Below are 11,675 nucleotides of genomic sequence, written 5' to 3'. Positions count from 1 at the left end.
GCTGACACACCAGAAACCCAAGACTGTCCTCTGTGGCGGTTGTTTGCCAATTTTGCAGAGCATACAACATACCTCGCCCAAACTGTCCAGACAATCCTCTATGGTTGTCTTCCACTGGAGGCCTTGACAATTTCTCCTCTCTTCCCTCTTTGACACCAAATCCATGCGGAGTCCTCAAATAATGACATCCAACAGTCAAATTGCCCACACAAATTTCGCCAATAGTGTATTTTTAACAACATGCCAGAGCATGTGCCTACACACAGCAAAGCAGTATTCTTCAAATGAGGAAGTTTTAGATGAAATTCTATCGTCTCCCCAGCTAAACATGGCGACAGTGCTTGCAGACATTGCTCTCCTTCGCACAGAAATCATAAAGCTCAGGGTCTACCTATCAGTTGCACACCCGAGGTGCCAATATGCCTATGGATTGGAGCTCACTGGCCAGTGGCATGCTGAAGACTGGGCCATCCTCGTGGGCCGACTATATGGCGACAGGCCACCACCTGCACTCACAATAAAAGTGGTCATGTTTTTGTAGAACCCCAGATGCTTTCTTGAAAAGGTCCTAAGGTGTTTCTTTGACTTGTGCCACCCTTACCACTTCTCCACGCCATTCTCGCTGACAGAAAAAATGTAGGGCCACAATTATTATTGCTAGTGACATCAAATTCTGTCATTCCCTGACATACCTACAATTATTCGTCTGATGGGCCACTATGGTTGCAATGGCTGAGCAGGGACTGTGTGATTAACAAGCTATGAAAGGTTGCCACCTTTTAAAGCAAAGGGATAAAAAACTTGAAGAAGTGGTTTTGAAGTCTCATAGACCATTAATATCCTTTTCTTTAAAAAACTTAGTCAACAACTGAATATTAAACTCTTTCATGGTGATTTCATGATTAATGAAGTCCAAATAAACCATTTTTTTATTTTGATAAGTTAATTTAGATACTTCAAATCATATTGGTACACATTGGATTTTTTACTATAAAACAAACAATAGAAAAATTGATTTCGATTCGTTTAGTGGCATCATATTAAAAGAATCAGATACTTGGGAGAAAATGAGCTATACTGCAAGCCTGAGAGAATACAAGATTATGATCGTTTAATATGCGGTCATTTGTGTTTATTTGTATTCATGCTATTGTCAGGTTCTCAATTCCACAGTATTTTTAATTTAATAAATGAAAATTTTTAGAAATAAGATAAATGTGCAAACCATTGGACAAATAAAATAAGGGGAATTAGAAAAAATAAAAAGTAGGATTAAAACAGAATTTGATAAAAAAATAAGAAAAACAGTTAAACTATTTTGTAGTGAACTGAGTACCATTTTTCAAATAACTTAAAGTTATATTGATTCGAAGGATGGAAATTTAGTAGATGCAAACGAACTGGCTGATCAAAAAGATTTAGATAACAAAAGAAATTTAGAAAATGAATTAAATATTCTATATACAAAAGGTGAATGCACAAGAATTTTTACATATTTTAATGACTATCCCACTAAAATACATCTTAGTGAAAAAACTAATATACTTCATAATGATAATTATTTCACTACAACATGTCTAAATGAAGAGATTAACAATTAGAAGAGAGGATTAAAAGTCCATCCATAAGATGTTGCTGATGACCCAGAAAAAAAGATATTTCATAAATAAATAATTCAATTTTCATTTATAACATAAAATAAGCAACAAATGTATAATATAAATTATGATTATGTTCTGAAAAATTTTACTGTCATAGGTAAAAACATGAACAAATATTTAACATTTAACGATTATGTTATTACATTAAGTGTATATGGTAGAGCAACACTAATAATAGTTCATGAATTGCGCATAAATCGAATTTTCAAATATTAAGATTAAAAGATACAATTAAAACTGTACCAGTAGATGCAAAACTAATTTTATTTGGTGGAATTTAATTTACCTACATGAGTGATCTATCTTTGTTCTCAATCTGTAAGGAAGATCATATTTGGAGTCTTAAGTGCAAAAAATTTACAGAAACATATCACTCTTAACTTACAATAAAAATGGACATTAGAAGACTAAAAGTATTTATACAGTGTAAAACCAAAAAAGATGTATTTATAAATATTCCTGAAAAAATTATTAGAGAATTACAGAAGCCAATGAGAAAATTTTTTCAAAGACGAAAAGGTGTTTCACTTGATATAGATGATTTATTGCTAGCACATTTAGTACAAATGGATTTTGGGAATATGAAAGGAGTTTAGGAAATAAATAAAGGATATAAATAATTATTAAGTGTGACTGATGTTTTTCAGAATTTGCTTTGGATAGTCCAGATAAAACATGAAAAAACGTCTAGGAAGATTTTGAACAAATTTTGGTTATGAGATCTCAAAGAAATCTACAAACTGCTAGTGAAAACGAATTTTATAACAGACATTTTCAGAAATTTCTGAATAACATAACTTGAACCACTGCCTAAGTTTTACAAAATTAAAAGCATCAGTTGTTGAAAGATCTAGTAAAACATTGAAGGAAAAAGGGGGAAAAATTATGTTCTTCAGGGTGGACTGATTTAGTTACAAAACTGGTTGATGAATATAGCAATACAAAACATTTGACAATCAAGTTGAAACCTATAGCAGTAAGTACTTTAATTTAAATATGAAAAAATTTATCTAATGATTATAAACTGTAACTTAAAATTGGAGCTAAAGTGAGAATAAGCAACTGAAGGGAATTTTTGAAGAATGTTTTACCATAAATTGCTTAACAGATTCAATAACACACAAATTTAAAAATGGCAAACGATATTTTTATGGCCAAAAACTACGCAAATCAAAATACCCAAATGTAGAACTTGTAGACAAAATTATATAAAAGAAAGCTAGTGAGATTGATGTTAAATAGACGGGTTTGATAATATATATAATACTTTGGTGAATAAAAATAAAATAATTTAATAAAAATATAATATATAAATTTGTAGAGCTTCAAAAAAGAAAGTCCAACTCTTGTTTTTTCTATTTGTTCTTTATCTTGCTAATTGTATACCTATATTCATTAATCGACTGGCTGTAAATTGTGTGAATCTAAATGGTAATCAAATATTTATTATCTACAAATAATACAAGCCACAGCTAAAGCTGCCTTCACCAAATAAAAAACGGACTAACATACACACTTACCTTTATTCTCAAGTATTGGAGCCCATGGGCGCTCAGTGCAAAGTTTATCAGTATTATACATAGTAATTATTTAGTTAAACTATATATATATGTTTTTGTTTATTTTGTAAACAGTATCATTCATATTTTGTTCACAGTCTCCTCTTATACTTTCATTTTTCATAGGATATATTGAGTAATATTCTTTTATTGCTAATTTCATTTCCTTTTCACTAAGATTATATAAAACAATTTCACTAATTATCACATTATTAATTTCAGTTGTTATTATATAAGTGATGATACCTGATTAAATATATCCTGCTGGTGGTAGAAGGCTATCATATAACTTAGTTTTAATTTCATCATGATTTACTTCATGTATCCTTAGTATATAATTGTTTCACCATCAACAAAGCAATCGAAATAATATTTAATTTCATGCATCTTATATGGTATAGCCCCTTGTCTTCTTCTTTTCTAATAGTTTTAAATGCAGTTATAATTTTTCTTGGATTAGTTTATTGTTGACAAATTCTTTAATATATGTGTAATAAAATTTATCTGATGGATGTTCACCAGTACTTGTGTGTACATTATATTGAAAACATTAATTTTTTAGTTGCACCACCAACTTTAAAGAAATGATTTCTTGAAATGTATGTGTAATGTATATTATCTCTTTCAGCTTTATTTTAATTTTTTTGTAGTTTATCATTATTTATTTTTAAATTTAGATTTTTCTTGTTTTACTTCTAACAGCTGTTTTTTCTCTTTTCCGTTTTTAGCTTATTTTTACAATCGATTGTAAGTTGTTGATTTCTGTGTGTACTTAACATTTACTATATTTTCTAATCGCTGGTAAAACATAGATTTTAACCCATCTTTGAATTCTTTGTACATCCGTAGTTGAAATGGAGGAGAGTGGGATGTCAGCTGGTATAAATTTATAATAAAAATCAAGAAATTCCTCCATCTGTATTTAAGGTGTCGATGTTATTTTGTCAACTAGTTTCAACATTGTAACAATGTCATCTTCAGGTCCATACAGCTGCTGACATCAGTGTATGCGGCTGATATCTAACCACTGACTTCTAGTGTCAACCACATGCAGTGACATCAACAAGTGTATGGGCCTGAAAGTGAAGTTGTTACAACGTTGAAACTAGTTGCCAAAATAAAATCGATACCTTAAATACAGCTGGAGGAATTTCTTCAATTTTAATATATGTTTAACAATTGTTTTGCTTATTCTTTGTTTAATGAAAAAATAAGAGAATATAAGCCTGATTCTCTAACAAATAAAGATCATATTTCGATTCCTTTTAATATTTCTAAATTGGAATAGTTTCACTTTTCTAATATGTTACTATCATCCTTTTCAGTATGGTTATATGCTTCATTAATTTTTTTATATTGCAATATTCCAGATTCATCAGTCACTTTAAGCCAAAGATTACTTTTTGCGCTCAGTTAACATCAATACTTGTTTATCATCATATACAATCTCGTTGTTGACACCATTTATGAATGACTCCGTTTAATAGGAAAGCTTTTCATTTCGTTTTAATACTTCAAAATTGGAGGAGTTTAAATTTTCTAGTACATTTCTGTTATCTTCATCAATACATTTATATGCTTTAGCAGTTTCTTTATATTCCAGTGTTTCTCCAACATCTTTCGCCTATAATAATAATGTCATGTGACTAGGGCCTCCCGTCAGGTGAACTGTTCTCTGGGTGCAAGTCTTTCGATTTGACACCACTTTGGCGACATGCGTGTTGCTGGGGATGAAATGATAATGAATACGACAACACAACACCCAGTCCCTGAGTGGAGAAAATCTCTGACTCAGCCAAGAATGGAACTTGGGACCTTAGGACTGATATTCTATTGTGCTCACCACTCAGCTACTATGGGTGGATATCCTTAGCCTTAAACCAAGGATTATGTTTTCAAAGAATTAACACCAATGCTTATTTCTCATTATATGAAATGTTGTTGTTCATGACATCCATGAACCACATGAGTTGAACGAAAACTTTTCTTAAATATAATTAAGTTTTGGTTTCATCAAACATTTCAGCTAAATCTTATTATGTTACAAATTAACATTCTTCTTCTGTTGTTATTTGTGAAAAGAAAACTTGCAGATGTTAAGAGTAAAGCAATAAAGTATTTAATAATTTTGGTTGTTTGGATTACCACATAATTTAACTAGTCAACTGAATGATCATGTACTCAGGAAATTATTATGTTATTTCAGTTAATATTTAATCTACAAATAAATGATGACGTAAGTAATGATGCCTTAAACTCTAAGAATGTGTTTAGTGGTGTAAGATTTGGTAGTTATAGTATAGGTATGTCTAAGTGGAGAAATAAATCTAAAAATTGCCGTTATAGAGGACCAAAAATAGTATTACAGGTAACAGAAGCAGCATATACAAAATATATTGATATTCATTTAGATTGTGATACCAATAACTTTGATATTTTAATTACAAATGAAAGTCGAGTACATAAACATGAAATATTCTGTGTAGAAGACAGTAAGATGGATAAGGTTATGGTACATGTATGAGATATGGTACTTGGAAACTTGTATAAAGTCACCAAATTGTGAAATAAATCTATTTGAAGTATTAGTACATAAGACTAGTCACTCAGTAGCACAAAGAGGTTTTTGTATCAATAAAGTATAAGTTTCATTACAGAATAAACTTAAATTAATCTCAGGATGATTTCGATACTATTCAATATTCATATTTTAAAGTATTAGTATAACCACTACAATCATCTACAGAAGGGCACTTGTTCTATGATTTACACCAGTTTTACGAAATGTATCATTGGATCAGATTAAGAATATTGGTCACTTATTTTTTATGTGTGGAATTTTAAATATTTTTATCAGAAATGGATGTAGAATAACTGAAAATAAAAAACTTTTAAACTACAGTTAAAAAAACTAATTAGCTAAGATTTACCCCACAAAATGTTCAAACTGTGGGATTTCAAACAGCAATGGTAAAGTTGTTAACTTTGTTTATTATGTGATGTATATGATAAATCTGCACACATTACAGTTAATCTCAAAATTTGCAAAACCACTATCTCGTACAAGATTACGTCAAAATTTTGTATTAAATCGGGTAACCAAAACATATTCATATATAAATTTTTTATTTTTTAATGTCTACTGGGCAGAATTGCAATAATGTAGTTTTAAATATAGAGCATGTGGAGTCAGAAGAACGGAATTTTCTGGATTACTTGCAGGAATTAATTCTGCATCCAGGTATATTAATGGGATTATATATTCTCTTAATAAAAATAATACTATGAAAATAATGAATTTCTAAATAAGGTAGTAAGAGTTGGTACAACAGATTTATTGCTCTTTCACACAGATTGTATTAAATAACCTGAATTAATTTCTCAGGCAATAGTTTTTATTAAAAATATATGAAAGAAACTAGAACATTTTACAACTTAATAACTGTCTTTATCTTATAATTTTTTCTATTACATTTATGTGATTAAAACTAGAAGGGCAAAATGTATGAAACTCAGAGATAAATTATAAAAATGTGTGAAACTGGAAAGTCAGTTGCAAAAATGTGTGAAACTGGGAAGTATAGAAAACATGATAGTGTTACAATTTGTAAAAAATAATGTAACGGCTATCAAAAAACTATATATTAAATGAATTGTTTGTATATAATCAACATATATTTTGGCATATGATTCTGAGTCATTTAAAACAAAATTTAATTAATGTGCATTCTAAAATCTTATCATCAATGAAAAATTATGATAAAAACAAAAGAATGTAAAAAATGAATTGACTATTAGGATATTAAGAATTTACATGAGTTTTACGAAAAACTGTCTTGTAACGATGAAAATCTAGGTAAATGTAAAGAATATGCAAAAACTAAGAAACCTCGCAATGATTCTCAGTTTTAATAAAATTTAAAAACAATTAAAAATATTTTAAAGTTACTACTGTAAATTTCTTTTTATCTTGAACCTATTGAATTTATTTTTAATTTATACTCAGTTAATTAATAATAATTCTATTACTTTCTCAATTATTATCTTTTAATTCTTGTAATGAAAATTTTTCCTTATAAATAATTAACAACTCCGGTAATAAAAAATCAGTTTCAGTTCAAATTAAAATATCTGAAAAGAATATATAGAACCATAAGTCTAATTTTATCTTTACCAGGAATTCAACTGAATTTATTTTTATTTTGAACGCAATTATTATTGAATGATTCGTAATAATTTCTTAATTCTCATTTTCCCCTTTTCCAATACAAATTTTTTCTTGTAAGACAGCTGACGAATGTTGAACTTTGCGATTATTGTAAGAGAAACAACTTTATTGGATATGGTGAGTTACTAAAAATGGATTAATAACTTTAATATTTAAATCTCATATTATTAAGAGAAATATTTGGCAACAATTACCTTACTTTGAATCTGAAGCCAATTATGAAAATTTTTAAATTTTTAACCTAAAGTATTAATAGAGATGTTTCCATTTTCGACTACTGTATTTTGGGAAAAAAAGAAAACAGTTGATCAATATCAAATTAACAAAGCACCTGAAAATAAATTACAAAGTATAATTTTAGAGCAGAGTCGTGAGTTGCTTGACTCAAATTTCTGTTCAAATGCATTGAAAACAAAAATCATGAAGAATAACCAAAGAAAGTTAAAAATTAATTACTGGATTTTTATATTTTTCTTTGATTAGCAAACGACATCATTATATTTTGCTAAAACAATAGAATTTAAAATTAAAATACATAATTATACAACAGTCAAAGAAGTGATTTGATTAAATGTTATAAAAATGGAACAAAATTATTATATCACGAATGTCTGAATTTCAAGCTTGGGTATCTGTTTAGAGTCTAGATCGAGTTATCGAATTACAACATTCCAATAACATGTTCTACTGGTATTGAATCACAAAAAAAATTACAAGAGTTTGTTTTATGTTAAAAATAACAATTAAAATTATTTTCTGTGGTCTATAAAATTTGTATTATATACTGCAGATAAATTATATGGAGGAAGTTATGAAATATAAGGTTGTTGGATTAGATATTGGTCAGAAGCTTGACAAATTAAAATTTGCCATTGCTCTTGAAGATATTTCTAAATTTGAGACTAAAATTAATGTATCTATTAATGTTCATTTATTTGAGGATAAAAAACAGTTATATTCACTTAAAACAACTAAATGTAAGAGGTATCACCATACTTATCTACTATATTTTAAAGATGAAAATATCTCACATTATTGTTGGATATAAAATTGCTGGAGACTGTTTTCCCCTCAATTAACACAACATAAAAAGCCAAATTTGTTTGTTGCATGTGTTCAATAAATTTTAACTATGAGGATAAATTAGATAGTCACATTTCAAACTGATCAATTAGTAATCCATTAACAGTCGAATCACAAGGAAAAAAATTCATATGTAAGTTTTAAAAATTATCATCATACAGTGAAAGTTTCTTTTGTTAATAATACTTTTATGAATGTTTGGTTTTGAAAATAAATAATAATCAGCCTGATCCATAATATTCAAATACAATGAAATATCAACAACATGAACTGAGTGATTTTTTTATTACAAGAAACACATCATCTGGCATTATAAAGATTAAGTCGTATACAGAAGACGAAATTATTATAAAAATTATGAAATGTACGGAAAAAGAAGGCAAAGAATTTGGTAATTTGTATCCTGAAATTGAAAAACGAAGAAATTTTAAACATTTGATTTACAATCAGTACATGCTAAATCAAAAATAGGTTTATTACATAGATGTAATTACTCAGGAAGTAACAAATTGGTTCATCATTATTATCATTTAAATAGGAAATATATAGATACTGTTATGCAGTAATTGTAAAATGTTTAAATTAATTTTTCAATTCTTGACAAACATTCATCAATATTAAGAAACACCAAAAAACAATCATCAGAAATTTTTTCGAGATGATTGAGCACATATAGTATTTAAAAAGGTGATTACTCTATAATTATTCGAAGAAACAGATTTTCCATCAAATCAAGGTTTCTATAATAAATTGATTGAATATGAAGTTAGTGATGAAATTATAAAGATGCAAAATTAATTTGGGAAAATTTAACATAAAAATCTTGTTGCATATTATGATTTATATCTCAAAATTGATGTTTTGTTGTTGTTTGACACTTGAAAATTTTATAAAACTTGTATAAATACATATGATTTGGAACCATATCGGTATTTTGTGACGCCATGTTCAAAATGGGCTTTTATATTAAAAATCACTAAAGTTAAACTAGAATAATTAGATGAGTATGGGATGATACATGTGAGTGAAACGTGTGTGCTGGCCACCATAAATGCAACACCCTGAAGGAAGCATCCGAATCAAGTGAAATTTACACCATGAGTTTGCAGCGAAGAGAGATATAAAACTGATTAGAATTTCAGCACAGACGCACATCACGCATGCCTGTGGCGCCACCTCATAGCGCCATTTAAGGCTTGGCGATTTGGACGGGTGTGCGTTCGGCACGTGTGTTTACCTTGTGGTAGTTTCACAAGACGATCAGTTATGCCTCGTAGAAAACAGCGAACATCTTTTTATCAAGTATCCGAGTTCGACAGAGGAAGGATAGTGGCTTACCAAGATTGTGGATTATCATACAGAGAAATCGCTAGTCGTGTTGGACGAAACCAAACAACAGTAATGTGGATACGTGACCGTTGGATGCAGGAGGGTACGACGGACCGACGTGGTCGATCGCATTCACCTCGGTGCACCACTGCACGTGCTGATAGGCAAATTGTGCCCATGGCAGTGACGGATCGCTCAGTGACATCCCGAACCATAGCACATCACATTGCGTCTGTAACGCATCATCCAGTGTCTGCCCATACCATTCGACGCCGTTTACAGCAGAGTGGTCTGTCCGCAAGACGTCCATTGCTTCGTCTACCATTGACGCAGAACCACAGACGTCTCCGTCGCCAATGGTGTGATGACAGCCGGATGTGGACGGCAGAATGGAATGACGTTGTCTTTATTGACGAGGCACGCTTCTGTCTGCAGCACCACGATGGTCGGATTCGAGTGTGGAGACACCGTGGAGAGAGGATGCTGGACAGCTGCATTATGCACCGCCACACTGGTCTTGCACCGGGTATTATGGTAGGGGACGGTATTGGATATAACTCTCGCACACCTTTAGTATGCATTGCCGGTACTTTAAATAGCCGGCGCTACATATCCGAGGTGCTGGAGCAGTTGTCCTTCCTTACCTTCAGGCCTCGGCCACAGCCATATTTCAACAGGCTAATGCGCGGCCACACGTGGCACGCATTGTCCAAAGGTTCTTCGTCAATAACCAGATTGAATTGCATCCCTGGCCGGCTCGCTCACCGGATCTTTCGTCGATAGAAAACATGTGGTCCATGGTTGCTCAACGAGTGACCCAGATTACATTCCCAGCTGCCACACCAGATGATCTTTGGCAACGTGTGGAAGCTGCTTGGGCTGCTGTACCCCAGGAACACATCCACCGTCTCTTTGACTCAATGCCGAGACGTGTTGCAGCAGTGATCTCCAACAACGGCGGCTACTCTGGCTACTGATTCTGGCAGGAACCACATGTCACAGACGTCTGTAAACGTAATCATTTGATACTTGGTCAACATGTTATCCACAAAATAAATTTTGTTGTGCTACCTCTTGCCTTTCTTGGTGTTGCATTTACGGTGGCCAGCAGTGTATATCTCACTCTTGTAAGTGATATGTTATAAAAAAGCACTCCATCTTTAGGCCTAGAGTGGCCTACTGGGACCATCCGACCACTGTGAAATCCTCAGAGGAGGATGTGGATAGGAGGGGCGTGAGGTCAGCACACCGCTCTCTATGATGGTATTCTTGACCGAAGCCGCTACTATTCAGTCAAGTAGCTACTCAATTTCTATTACGAGGCTGAGTGCATCCTGAAAAATGGCAACAGCACATGGCAGCCTGGATGGTCACCCATCCAAGTGCCGACCACACCCGACAGCGCTTAACTTCAGTGATCTCACGGGAACCAGTGTATCCACTGCGGCAAGGCCATTGCCTAAGAGATACATCAAAGCAAATAATAAATATTTGAAACGTCATGATACAAAACAGAAATCAAATTTTTTAACGTATTCAGATTCAAATAATTTAAATGGCTTAGCTATGAGTTATTAATTAAAAATGGGGAAATTTTGAGTGGGAAAATAATTTCGAGGTTGGTGTGATGTAAATTACTGATAAACTATCTACAGGTTGTATAATTGGAGTGGATTTAGAATATCCAAACAACTTACATGATGCACATAAAGATTTACCAATAGCAACTGAAAATAAAATTGGGCCTGGGACTAAACAAATAAAGTTATTGCTTGCTTCAAAAAAATTGTGTAGTTCATTATTAAAATCTTGAAC

At 31.5% G+C, this 11,675-nt stretch overlaps 1 pseudogene; it reads right to left on the bottom strand.

Moving 5' to 3' along the window:
• Positions 1–11,202: 11,202 nt before the first annotated feature.
• Positions 11,203–11,320, bottom strand: LOC126186063 (5S ribosomal RNA; annotated as a pseudogene).
• Between the last annotated feature and the right edge of the window lie 355 nt (positions 11,321–11,675).

The sequence above is a fragment of the Schistocerca cancellata genome, chromosome 4, assembly GCF_023864275.1.
Source record: "Schistocerca cancellata isolate TAMUIC-IGC-003103 chromosome 4, iqSchCanc2.1, whole genome shotgun sequence".
NCBI lineage: Eukaryota > Metazoa > Arthropoda > Insecta > Orthoptera > Acrididae > Schistocerca > Schistocerca cancellata.
This window is presented reverse-complemented; position numbering and strand designations above follow the sequence as displayed.